This window comes from Stigmatopora argus, chromosome 1, assembly GCF_051989625.1.
Source record: "Stigmatopora argus isolate UIUO_Sarg chromosome 1, RoL_Sarg_1.0, whole genome shotgun sequence".
Taxonomy (NCBI): Eukaryota; Metazoa; Chordata; class Actinopteri; order Syngnathiformes; family Syngnathidae; genus Stigmatopora; species Stigmatopora argus.
This window is the reverse complement of record NC_135387.1, coordinates 3571678-3583996: the sequence shown is the minus strand read 5'-3', so window position 1 is coordinate 3583996 and position 12319 is coordinate 3571678. Positions and strand designations below refer to the sequence as shown.

Sequence of the window (12319 nt, the reverse complement as noted above, 5' to 3'; positions counted from 1 at the left end):
TGTTGTAGAGGTATAATATTATTATCCATTGGCCAGTATAGGGTTCTGCTGTTTTCACAGTTCTTGATATCTGCTGCTTTTGATTTCAATTTTTTTATGCCTTTGCTAAAAGGCAGGAAATAATTAGAATTTTGATTTTTGAAATTAGGCACAAAGAACCTAAAAAGATGGGAGAGGCAGTAGATAAGTGTTATTTATATTTTCACTGTCAAAGAATCCTAGTGAGCAAGCTCAAAATTGTATGTAATTTATGCTCAGTGTGGAATTATTCATATGATATGAACTTGAGCACCTCCTAAAACAATTTGAAATATTGACGCTAGAAAATCTCATTATAGGTGGCCGTATTATGTTTCCCCCCATTGTTTGTCTTATTACAGGTGTATTCACATTACCCTTTTTAAAATATGCTAACATTCAAAGACAGCGTGCGACACTGGATCCAAAACGACTTGAGGATCTCTTCCAAACATCACTCAAAGGTGATAACATCGAAATTAGTTGGCTTTTATCCCTCCTGTGGTTTGAGTGCATTGAAATAGCTCATATTGGCACTTTCTGACTGTGGGTGAATCGTTGAAGATGAGTTCCGGCTAATTGACTAGCTGATGAAACAAGCACGCATGGTGACTGTCATTACGGCTCCGTTGAGTTCATTTCAGGGGCTGAGTGCTCGGTCGTGGGCTCTCGGACGCCCCCACCCCGCACTCATCCCACGTCTCGTATGAGTAAAAGGCTGCTGCGGAATCAGTGGTAGCCTCCTAGCAGAGCTCCTCGTGCCGCCATGGAGCAGCAGCCTATGGTGAGCCGGCGGAGAGCGGCTCAGTAGGGTGACACTTGTGTTTTTGCAAGACGTGCTATTGGAGCGTCTTGTTTACCAGAATCATTGGGTTCACATGAACGAGGAGGATAGCTTTTGGCGCGTGACAAGCGGCAACATCCGCAGCTCATCGCAATAAAAGGTGAGAAGGTAAGCTTGCTGTTATCACGCCGGGCATTGCGGCGTTTCGTCTCTTAAAACAAACCCACGTTCGCTCGATCAGACTGCGTTGTTGCATCGTCAAGCATTGAGGATTTTCCCATTTGGGTTATGTTCGCATCCCCCAGTATGACCGTGCAAGAAACAGAAATGTGACTTGTACGTGTCACGCCGACAGCCTGTTTGCATCACCCTGCGGAGTGAGGTTCAGCTCAGGATGCCTGTGGAGTACAGATATGCTTCTCATTGTCACAGCCCAGGCACTTGATAGAAGCAAATGTCTGCATGGGGAGAGGTTCACATGAAAGGCAAGTTTTGAAAAGGCACAATCATGCAAGTCCTTTTGAGTGCTCAACTTGAAAATGAATTTGGAATGACAAAACAATGAATGATCTTGTTGTTCCTCATTCCGCTCTTGTGTGTTTAGTTAAAGTTCAATTGCTGGAAAAAAAATCTTGCCTATATCGATGTAGTTATCACCTCTGCTGTTGTTGCTGCAGTGGGCTGATAGCCTGTTTGGATCGGGGCCTGTGTTTCGGTTGTTGTCAAACAGCACTTAGGACAATTAAATGCCCATTTGCTTGTGAAAGTTCTATTAATAATTAATCTGCTCGATGACTCTGTGGACGGCGCACAGAGGTACGTCTGCTTCCGAGACACAATGAAAGATTGGCAATGTGACAGCTGAGGCTTGGATTTGACAAGTGACACCGTGACTGAACTTGGAATCTTTACATGTGGACAATATGTTCTGTTCTTGCGATAAATAACAGAACAGGATAGTTGATTACGGAACCTAATCGTATGCTGAATACAGTGGCGGTCCATGCATTTTCTCGTAGCGCCTTCAACGGGTAAAATCCACTTCCTAGCAGCATTTAATGATTAAATACAAATACTGGAGCTCTTCAGACATTACAACCGGGCCGGGGGGTGATTTTCCTGGGAAAAGACAGCGATGGACGTCAATGGCGAAACGGCAAAAATTGCACTAAAATGGGGTAAAATCCACTTCCTAGCAGCATTTAGTGATTAAATAAAAACACTGGAGCTTAAATAAAAACACTGGAGCTTTTCAGATATCAGAACCGGGCCCACAATTGAAATATTATTTAGGAATATAGCCATATTTTACTCACCAAAAATCCTTTTTAACTGTACACAATATCCATCCTCCTTTCTTTCTTCCTTCTTTTCTATCGCCATCAAAGCTAATGCTGAAAGTTGAGCCTGTCCTGTCGTATTTCTGGCATAGTCCGTCTTGAAAATGGCATTAAATCAACACAACGATATATTTGCCTGTGAGGCTCACTACAGATACACTTTGGTAGCTCTGGCTAATCACTAGCCAATCATAGTTGGTGAAAGCGATGACATATCCCTACACCTGCGAGAAGGCAATGACGTATCCCTACGCCTGCGACAAGTCATTGTGGTGTTGCCAACTCAAAATCTGATTGGTTAAAGCAACAGTCTTATCGACGCTTGTTAAATGCAGCAGATCCAGCAGAACTGATTGTGAAGGCCTTGAGGCAGATTTCTGACCCTGGCAACAAATAATGGCTGAAATGTGATTGGTTAAATGCTTCGATATGAAAACACATCTGGAAGCAGTGCAACCAGGGGGGGGGGGGGGGGGGGGGATCAATGAAAGATAGCTAACAGACAATTTGGAATTATTTAATAAGTATTGATGGACAAAATATAATATATGATTCAGATATTTCTTAGGCCAGCAGAGAAGTCTTTGAAGGCCCTGATGGCCAGTGAAGGAATTTGTTCTATCTGTGACGCAATCTATTACAGTTGGTATACAAGGTATATACAGGTTGAGAATAAACAGTTCTTTTACTCTGTTTCATTGAGCTCCATTTCACTAGCAGCTTCCCTTTTCTATTAAAACATTGGGTTGCCCAATGAATTTGTTCGTAGACTGTTAGCGACATTTCCTGATAGGGTGCTCTTTCACCAACCATGTCAGTCACATGACTGCAAAGCCAAGCAAGCAGGGGAATTTGAAAGGGGGGAGTTTGCGCTGCTGAATTCCTTCATCACCAATCAATGTAGCTCTTCCCATTCCCTTTACATTTGGTCTATTCTTAGGTCCCATTGAGACAATTCTTCGCTGAAATGAGCACGGCAACCTGTGTATGGCTGGAACATTATTATTACTGTGCTTGGCCATTGTGGCGATCTAAAAAGTGCCTCTTGAGTCAAATGAGCTGATGAGAATAGCTGGTCGTCTAAACTTGTCTGCAGCCCTTACATTATCCATCCTCACTCCGTTTCTGTGAAGCCCTATGGATGTTAATGTGTGTGGTATGAGTCTAATTTAACATAACTTTGAATGCGAGTAGTTTCTTCTGAACAACGCAGATTGTGCAACACTGTTATAATTATTTCTGGTGTTGAATTTTGCTCTGGTATGGGTGGCCCGGTGGAGCGAGTGGTTAGCGCGTCGGCCTCACAGTTCTGGGGTCCTGGGTTCAAGTCCAGGTCGGTCCACCTGTGTGAAGTTTGCATGTTCTCCCCGGACCTGCATGGGTTTCCTCCGGGTACCCCGGTTTCCTCCCACATTCCAAAAACAGGCATGGTAGGCTGATTGGACACTCTAAATTGCCCTTAGGTATGGGTGTGAGTGTGCATGGTTGTCCGTCTCCTTGTGCCCTGTGATCGGCTGGCCACCGATTCAGGGTGTCCCCCGTCTTGGGCTCGGAGACAGCTGGGATTGGCTCCAGCAACCCCCGTGACCCTAATGAGGATAAAGCAGTTCAGAAAATGAGATGAGATGAGTTTTGCTCAGGTATAGTTGATAATATTGGTTTAGTTTTTTTAATCAAAAAGGCATTTGATGAGATGAGTTTGGCTCAGGTATAGTTGATAATATTGGTTTAATTTTTTTAATCAAAAAGGCATTTGATGAGTTTCTAACAATTCCTACTAACAATTGCCTTTTCGTCTTTATTTTCTAATTTGAAAAAAAAGTTAGAGATATTGTTCAGCAATATATAATTTTTTCTAGCAGATTTTTGATCCAAATCAAAAATGTTCAAAACAATGTCAAAATTCATGCTAAACCCTGCAAGCGGAAGACACTTCTCTGTCTCCCACTCAGAAAAATGGCGGAATACAGGGGACTGTCACTCAACTCAGCTACAAAGAAGAAAAATGGCAGGCACTGGGCGGAGGCCGTAATTTTTGTCGGAAATAGAGCTCTCTGAGGACTTGACAGCCAGGAGCTTCGGTAAGGGTGGATTTTTTTTTTAGAAATGCAAGCCCCTTATGGCGGACACCATTGTCCTAATCTGAAAATAGAGCTATCTGACCGGACAGGATGGCTGGTAGCCTTGGGGTAGCGAGCTGATGGTGGAATTTTCCAGAAATGTTTCAAAGTACAAGGTCTGGGCGGCTAAGACAGCTGGTCGCCACGGAGGAGCAAAGTGAAAGTCAAGTTTAGTTTAAGTCCGGGCACCGTGGGGACGCCGTTGCTCTTTTCCGAAAATAGCTCTCTGAATGGGTAAGATGGCTGGACGGCATTGAGGAGTGAAGAGGAAGTTTAATTTCCCCCCAAAATATGATGGCAATAAAGATGAAGAATGTGGTCTTAGTACTTTGAGAAATTGGCAAGAAATTTTCAATATGGCTCACAGTATGAAACAAAGTGTCCCAGAGATTGATGCCAAAATGGTCATAACCATTGAATAAGGCAATCGTCTTGACAGTGCCATGTCCTTGGACAAAAGCATATTTGTACAAAAACAGAAAGAGCGGTCACGACTCCCCATCACCGTGTTCCTTTTGCACCTAAAACCTCTCGCAGAACCTCTTCCTGCTGCCCCCACGGCACCTCCTGAAGATTCCATTGATGATCCAATCCCTTTCGAATCTGACGAAGAGGACTTGGACTAAAGCTCTCAATAACCTTTTTTTTTAATCAAGCGGAGAGGAACTATTTTCACTGTGAGTACAGTACTTAAAGTATTTACATTTTTTAAATATATAGATTATATTTATATATAACATCACAGTCTTTTCACATGCATATAACTGTAACATTTAATAAATACACTTCTTGATAATTGTATTTGTGTACTTGCATTTTTCAATAGGTGCGACAACATATGGTATGGTAGTAATAATAGGGGTGATCCTACTTCGTTTTTTTTATTTTTATTGCGGCCATGTCTGGTCTACATTATCCATGATATTTGAGGGATTACTGTAGACTTTTCAATTTTCCATAATGAAGACTGATTCACGAAATTATTGTTTTTAGTATTATTTACCAGTGTTCACTGTCATTTCCTGTAATATGGAGGGATATTTTTTTCCCTCAGCCAAGGACCAGTTTGCATGTAAACTTTTTGAAGAATTTTCATTTTCAATCCTTCAGCATTTGAGGCTTGAGGTGTCACATTTATATCCTAGCTAACATAACTTCAAGCTACAATGTCAACATCAGATATAAATGCAGGCATTTTGTAAAATATTTTCTTGATGTTTTAGATCCAAACAGCTTTGGACATGCCTCGATAGTGTTAAAGTGACATACATCTTTCTTGTTGTAACACAGAATTACAGCCTAGAAGACAAAAGAACTATGCAATTCTCAGCTTTAATTCAATAATTTTGTCAAATGGAACTAACAGAAACCTTTGTACCACACTTTGATTGTATGATATGGTTTGCATAAATGTTTTTTTTAAATCCCCCCAAAAATCATTTTCTTAGTTAAAAATTTATCAAAATATGCACCCTTTTCACAAAGAATGTCAGCATTTATTTTGGCATTTTTTTTCTTTCTCAGAAATCTTGCAATATTGTGTGTCTGAAAACATTAGAACAGGCATTCTCATACACTATTTGACACCCATGCTGGGCAAATTAATTGCATCAGAGATACAGTAGTACAAGCATGTCACTAACGGTAACTGTCCTTTTTTGCATTGACTATGGCTGTGTTTCCCACAGTGGCGGTCCGTGAATTTCCTAGTGATGCCTTCAGCTGTCGGAATCAATCCAACCCTTAAAAACTATTTTATGGCTATAAAACCTCTACTGCAGCTACAGCTGTGACACATAAAAAATCATCAATAATAACCTCATACAATTGAAATATTATTTAGGAATATAGCCATATTTTACTCACCAAAAATACTTTTTACCTGTACACAATATCCATCCTCCTTTCTTTCCTCCTTTTCTATCGCCATCGAAGCTAATGCTGAAAGTCGAGCCTGTCCTGTCGTATTTCTGGCATACGTTTTTATTCGATTTAGTGCTGAAAATGTTCGTTCCCAGTTGTGACAGGCTTGCTTGCTTTGGAGTTGTCCGACCTTTCTTAATGATGTCAATTTCTTCTCCTCCTCCAGCCATTGCGGGTTGACAAAACCGTTATTAAATCAACAACAATATATTTGCTTGTGCAGCTCGCTCCAGATACAGTTTAGTAGCTCTGGCTAGTCCGCTCTATCTGTGGGATAGACTGGCCAACTGGCTTAATAATTGTTTGTTCATGTCGCGCCATGTGGCAAACTCGATTTACAATTGTTTGTTAAGATCGTAGAATGTAAGATAGACTGGCCAACTGGCTTAATAATTGTTTGTTCATGTCACGCCATGTGGCCAAACTGGCTTTACAATTGTTTGTTAAGATCGTGGAATGTAAGATAGGCTAGCTAGCTGACTTTGCAATTGTTTGTTCGCATCGCGAAATGTAAGCTAGGCTGGCTAACAGGGTTTGCAATTGTTTGCTTGTATTTTGCGATGTGGCCAACTCACTTTGTAATTGTTTGTTCGAATCGCGCGATGTAAGATAGGCTGCAGCAGTTTGTGTGAGCTATAAAAATATTGTGTTTGCATAAAACTTAGCCCTACAAATGTCTAACCATATCAGCCTAAAGTTTTGTTTACATAAACTATGTCCTACATCGCTGTCTTAGAAATATTACCCTGTTTTCCTATATAAAGACTGACCCACTGTTCATTCAGTGAGAGTTGCAGAGGACACCACGCTGAGCGGTTCTCCACTGTTAGAGCTCTCTCTCCATCCTGCAGTCTGGTAATAAACCTATTTCCTTCAAATTGATCTCACTCTTTCTGTGCCTATTCCTGATGTTGTATTACAGATCTATCACTATCACTAGCCAATCATAGTTGGTGAAAGCGATGACGTATCCCTACGCCTGCGAGAAGGCCTTGGGGTCGCCAAATCGAATTCTGATTGGTTAAAGCAAAAGTTTTATCGTCGCTTGTCTTATGCAGCAGAGCCTGCATAACTGACTGTGAAGGCCTCAAGGCAGATTTCTGACCCTGGCAACAAATAGCTGAAATGTGATTGGTTAGATGCTTAAATATGAAAAAACACATCTGGAAGCAGTGCAACCAGGGGAAAAGCAATGAAAGGCAGCTGACAGACAATTTGGAATTATTAATAATTATTCATGGTCAAAACATAATTAACATCAGTCTGTCATTCAGATATTTTTTTAGGCTAGCAGAGAAGGCCTTGCAGGCCCTGACGGTACACCACTGGTTTCCCAACCAGTGTGCCGTGAGCCAGTGGCGGTCCGTGCATTTTCTCGTAGCGCCTTCAACGAATCAATCCAACTGCCACTGGTAGTTATTTTTTACGGGAAATATTGATTTGAGATACAAGTAAATTGACATACGGGCTCAGTACTGGAACGCATTAAGTTCGTATCTCAAGGTATTGCTGTACAGGCGACAGAATTTTGAATGAGAAGATTTTCAGATTGTGGTGTGCCTTGAGATTTTTTAATTCAAAAAGTGTGGGGCAGCTCAAAAAAAGTTTGAAACACTGGACTATGAAATTCAAGCAGCTCTTCTTTCTTGTGTCCTTGTGGGCGATTTTTGGTTAGTGCAAAGTCAAGTGACAATACAATTACAACGAAGCCTTTCCTCTCACCTGACTAATGTTGTATTGAATGATATAGGATATTCCATATGGTGCAGTCGAATGCGAATATGCCTGTGGAGCTTCAGGTAAATGACAGTGTGCGATTGTCAACATGAATAAACATCTACATTTGATGATGTGAGTCCTGATTTAAATATAAAACAAATAAAAACATTAGCTATATTAGGTCAAGCTGTTGTTCCTCCACATTTACCATAGCAACAAGGCCTTGGTGTAACTTGAGTTCACACTTGTGCTTAGACTTGTGTGTACACTTCCTCCCTACCAGCCCACCACTGTTAGAAGTGTCTTAGTGCTCCATCTGCTCAGCTATTGTCTCATCCTCGCCCTCTAGAATTGGGAGTTGAGAGGCCTGTGGTGGTGTGCAAAATGTTCTGTTATCGTCTTTTAAAGAGGCTGGCATCTCTAACTCGATGCATCTTTTTAAAACGTTTTTATATACTGTAAGTTGTCATTGAGTTTATCAGGTAAACCTCATCTCATCTCATTTTCTCAACCGCTTTAGCCTCATTAGGGTCGCGGGGGGTGCTGGAGCCTATCCCAGCTAACTCTGGGCAAGAGGCGGGGGACACCCTGAATCGGTGGCCAGCCGATCGCAGGGCACAGGGAGACGGACAACCATGCACACTCACACCCATACCTAGGGGCAATTTAGAGTGTCCAATCAGCCTACTGTGCATGTTTTTGGAATGTGGGAGGAAACTGGATTACCGGGAGGAAACCCACGCAGGTGAGAAGATGCAAACTCCACACAGATGGACATGACCTGGATTTGAACCCAGGACCCCAGAGCTGTGACGCCGACGTGCTAACCACTCGTGCCACTGGTTCACCCCAAAAACAAAATATCTAGCAGTGAAACAAGAAAATCCAGCGCTGATTAAAACAATAACTCACATTTTAATGAATGACATTAAACTTCCTAACATGACTTTACCCGTGTGGAAAATCATACTTTTAAAATCCATGTTAAACCTTCAAACCAGTAATCGGCAAATACGTCAATAATGTCATGTATTTCTAAAATTCTTCTATGTAGCAACCACAGTGGTACTTCTACATATAAATGTCTCTACATAGGAACTATTAGGTCACAAACGGCCTCAAAGGTTCAAAGATCATCTTGTTGTATCCTGTATTTTATTTGGAAATTGTCATAATAGAGTTGCCCCCCTTTGGCTATCTCCCAGCAGCGCTGGCCTCCTATGACTAGAACCTTTCTAGCAACCCTGCTTCACTATTATTCCAGACCCGAGTTTAGCGCACCGTGGGCGGATGCGAGAGTTGGCCTGAGCGGAGTAGTGGCCAATGAGTACGACGGGAGAATGGCGCAAGACCGACCCGAAAAAGGTGCACTTTTGGCAGATGTGAGAGCCGGAGCGAGTGGAGTAGCGGCCACCAAATTGGTATGGACAGAGCTGCCCGGCAGCTTTCTGTCAGGATTCATATTCAGCACTTTTCTGGCGGAACTGCTCCGGTGGTGAGTTCCTGATTGCTGTCCCTTTGACCCTCGTTCGTCATGGAGTTGTTTCTTAAGATATTCTTAGTGTACTTACTGCTGGTTTAGTCTATGCTGTTCATCATTTTCACCCACAAAAGGTATGGTACAAGTGAAAACAAGAAATGTGTTGTTATCTAAGTGTTGTTATCGAAGTGTTGCTATTGCCCATTTGACGACAAAGACCTTGTGCATTTTCTGAAAATTATGAAAGCTCCTCAAAGGCAATTGTTGTTGGAACGATATTTTACTAAAAGTAACTTTATAAGTTGAGTTGTTTGTTTACGTGCGCATGTACGCTTGTTTACTCAGCTGCCAAATGTTTGGTTCCTCACCTACGCACTTGTAATTCCACCCCAGTGGAAAATGTCTTTGAATGTCCCATGAATTTTAATGACTTAATAAATAATTTTCAAAATATTTTTTCTCCTTTTGTGTGTTTCCCATATATTTTAGACGGAATTATCCTTTTTAAAGAGATTTTACATGTAAAATGTGTCTCTATTTAAAAAAAAAATCCAATTTACAAGTTTTAAGTATGTAAAAATACCCCTGTATTTCTTTGATTTTTAAAAGGGGATTGGAAAAACAACCGTCCTCAAAACATATCAACATTTTAAGAACTGATCACAAATTTAAATTTTGCAGTTTTAGAGGGGAACATGAAGGCCATGCACATTCTCTGCTTTTGCAGGCAACGCAAACTCGCGTGGCACCCTGTATCTGCCCACAGGCCCTGCGTTCCACACTTGTGCCTTTGAGTTTTTACTCACTATGAATCTTTCGGGACTGTTAGAGAAAGGTGGACAATCCAGGAAAAAAAGAAATGTAACAAACTCTACAGATGACCATATATAATCCTTTGCTGAGTCAGTGACCTTTCCCATCCAGTTCAAGTGTTCTCTGTGCTTGACTAACTTTCTGTTAAAAGGGCTCTTAGGATGACAACAACAATAAACCAAGGGCAAACCAAGTCACATAAAGTCACTTATTTATTAACATGATGTAATGATGCCACTTTCTGCCTAACTGCTTCAAAACCACTGGCTGACTTTCTACATAAAAAAAAGGTGTAGATGATAATGATAGTTGAAAAGCTGGAACAATGCTTCATTGTGTGAACCTTAGTTTTTCTCTTTTGTATAAGATTGAACATTAAATTGATGAAAAATAAAAATGAAAACAAATAAAGGCAAACAAAGAACATCATAATATGACTTAATTTGCCATGTGCTTATCATTTTAAAACACTTAGTGTTAGTGTAATGTTAAACTTAACGCTCTTCACAAGGGACAAATACATCAGTGTGCAGCTATTATGAATTTCGGTCCCTCAGTGGTTAATTAAATCTCATTTGTCCGTCGAGAGAAAGAGCCTGGCGACAGATGTTTATTTATTCCACTGTCTCTGTGGCAATCCAAATGAAAATATTTTACTCAATTCCTGATGTGCTATAGAAAAACATAAATACAAATTAAATTCCTCTATGAAAATAGATTGAGAGAAGTGTAGCATATTTGCTCTGCTTGCAGTTTCTGAACAAATATCCTTAAGAAGACTTAGAGATGCGGCAATAATGGAGGCTTGAGGGAGAAGCTGCTTAACATGACTGAGAGATAATTGCCGGGAAAAAGATGAACAACGCTAAATAGTGCCAAGGATTCTGCCAAACCAACAAAGAATGATACACAAAAGTATAAGGATATTTCAATTGATGCGTGGCCCTCAGCTGTTGTTATTTTTATTTACTTTTTATTTTTTTAAGCAGTGCTTGGTGATTGTATCAGTAGCTAGTTGTGTTGATGAAAAACATATATGGTGAAGGGATGAATCAAATATCTGGTTGACTTTAATGACTTCCATGTAAATATCAGAAACAGTTGATATTCACTGTTAGAATCCCTCTGGCAGAAGTGGGTAGAGGAGCAAATTATTTTACTCAAGTTAGACTAGCATTCCTTCCATTACTCAAATTAAAGTAAAAGTAGTCATGCAAAAAATGTAGTCAAGTACAAGTAAAAAAGTAATCGATGAAATGAATACACCAGTATTGAGTAATTGCTTAAAATGTAAGATTTGTTATTTGAAATATGGCATATTTTTTATCTCAGCACGTCATCTATATCAACTGTTATGAATATACTGTACCATAACCCATTACATGACCATATTAGGCCAAAGATATACACAAAGTTCATTGAATTCCAACTGGAAAAGTATACGGAAATGAAATCTCACCTGTCCAAAGACCGTGAGTGCCCGTTTGTGGAAAAAAGACATTTCCTACTAGGAAATTAAAACGATCATATTTCAGGTTTTCCATGGTTTATCATTTTTTCTCAAAAAGTTACTCAAGTAAATGTAATGGAGGAAATGTAAAATGTCACTAACCACCTTTGCCTCTAGCAGAAAGGTGTCAAATTTATGTTTGTTGCGAGCAACAAATATGTTTATTTTTTCCGGCGGGAAATAATCCTTATAAAGCGTGATTTATGGATGGATGTGTGGGTGTGTATGTGTGTGTATGTTAAGATTCCCTCGCTACGTTTGTCTAAATCGTGCATCGTAGAGAGTTGAATTTTTTTATAATGGCCAGAAACGGCTGTCGGATCCTTATAGACGTGATTGAATTTCTTTACCTTCTCTAAGTGTGTAAACTCAAGGTTTGAGCATTTGCAAGGATTATCGATGAGTATGCCTGACCAGAAATATGTTAACTTGCTGCTCTCTTGTGGTAGTTTCAAGCATTACACTGCAGATTTGAAAAACCCATACCTTCTTCAATGCACACTGCAGTGCTTCCGCTTAGTAATTTCCGCTTGAAGTTAGTTGCATGAACTACGCAACAGCACCGCTATTTTGTGAGTTTATATTTTCATCATATTTTCACTTTTGTTTACA

At 40.4% G+C, this 12319-nt stretch overlaps 1 protein-coding gene across 5 annotated transcripts in view; it reads left to right on the top strand.

Moving 5' to 3' along the window:
- The first annotated feature begins 359 nt into the window (after positions 1–359).
- Positions 360–12319, top strand: part of LOC144075183 (disks large-associated protein 4-like) — a 130744-nt gene continuing 118784 nt past the window's right edge. The window contains exon 1 of one of the 5 annotated variants that reach the window (XM_077602191.1): positions 360–482. The gene's annotated coding sequence lies outside the window, so the exon portion shown is untranslated. Of the gene's footprint in view, positions 483–596; positions 971–12319 lie in introns of those variants that run through there. The other 4 variants (XM_077602357.1, XM_077602112.1, XM_077602034.1 and 1 more) reach the window with 4 other exon arrangements.